General features: G+C 38.5%; 1 pseudogene; it reads right to left on the bottom strand.

Annotated features, from left to right (window-relative positions):
- Positions 1-152: 152 nt before the first annotated feature.
- On the bottom strand, positions 153-271 carry LOC111734744 (annotated as a pseudogene).
- Between the last annotated feature and the right edge of the window lie 1,245 nt (positions 272-1,516).

The following is a 1,516-nucleotide window of genomic DNA, read 5'->3' as shown; positions in this document are numbered from 1 at the left end:
GCTGTTTGAACAATAAATTATAATAATTCCTGAGACGACAAAGCCTTTAATAACAAGAAACTTCCTAAGAACCAACAGCTTTTCAGTTTATTCCCGGGGCTTTTCTAAGGATATGCTGATATTTTCTTGTTTTTGTTGGTTTTTATTTTTTACGCCTGCAGCACCTGCTATTCCTAGGTGGTCTCCCATTCAAGTACTAACCAGGCCCGACCCTGCTTAGCTTCCGAGATCAGACGAGATCGGGCACGTTCAGAGTGGCACGGCTGTAGGCTTGCTTGTGTATTTTTCTTAGCTTTTCTAGTAATGACGAACATGTATAATCAGTGGTGTGCTGGTAAATATCTAACAACCAGCTCCCTGGGAAAAAAATGTGCATATATGTATGTAAGTTTATTATACATTTTACTAATATAGAGGACGTACAGCACTTTACAAATAATAAACTAGGCCATACTCTATTGTGAATTCCATATAGCCAGTTGATTGTTTTTTTTCCAATTACAGTTGACATTGAAATATTAGTTGCAGGTGTACAGCATCGTTAGACATACCATGAAGTGACCCGCCTCCATAAGTCTAGTGTCCACCCGACATTATATATACATAGTTATTACCATATTCACTATATTGCCTGGGCCGTACTTCACATCCCTGTGACTATTTTGTGAGTACCAATTGGTACTTTTTAATCCCTCCACGTTTTCCCCCCATCCCCCGACACCCCTCCCTTCTGGCAGCCATCAGTTTGTTCTCTGTATGAGTTAGTTTCTATTTTTTTTTGTTCTTTAGATTCCACATAGATCATATGGTATTTGTCTTTCTCTGTCTGACTTATTTCACTCATAATACCCTCTAGGTCCATCCATGTCATCACAAATGGTAAGATTTCATTCTTTTTAATGGCGAATAATATTCCATTGTACATATGCACCACCTCTTCTCCATCCAGTCATCTACTGATGGACACTTAGGTCGCTTCCATATCTTGGCTATTGTCAGTAACGGTGCAGTGATCATAAGGATGCTTACATCTTTTTGAATTAGTGTTTCAGATTTCTTTGAATAAATACCCAGAAGTGGAATTGCTGGGTTACGGATAGTTCTATTTTTTACTTTTTTGAGGAACCTCCAAACTTTTCACAGTACCTGCAGCAATTTGAAATCCCGCCAACAGTGTATGAGGGTTCCCTTTTCTCCACATCCTCACCAGCACTTGTTTTTCGATTTATTGTTAGTAGCCGTTCTGACAGGTGTGAGGTGATATCTCATTGTGATTTTAATTCACATTTCTCTGATGATTAGTGATGTTGGGCATCTTTTCATATGTCTGTTGGCCATCTGTATGTCTTCTTTGGAGAAATGTCTATTCAGGTCCTCTGCCCTTTTTTAATCGAATTGTTCTGTTTGTGGTGGTGGTGGTAAGTTATAGGAGCTATTTATGTTTTTTTGGATATTAACCGCTTATTGGATGTAATTGGCAAATATCTTCTCCCATTCAATAGGTCGTCTTTTTTTT

Source organism: Pteropus vampyrus, unplaced genomic scaffold (assembly GCF_000151845.1).
Source record: "Pteropus vampyrus isolate Shadow unplaced genomic scaffold, Pvam_2.0 Scaffold4981, whole genome shotgun sequence".
In the NCBI taxonomy this organism is placed as follows: domain Eukaryota; kingdom Metazoa; phylum Chordata; class Mammalia; order Chiroptera; family Pteropodidae; genus Pteropus; species Pteropus vampyrus.
This window is presented reverse-complemented; position numbering and strand designations above follow the sequence as displayed.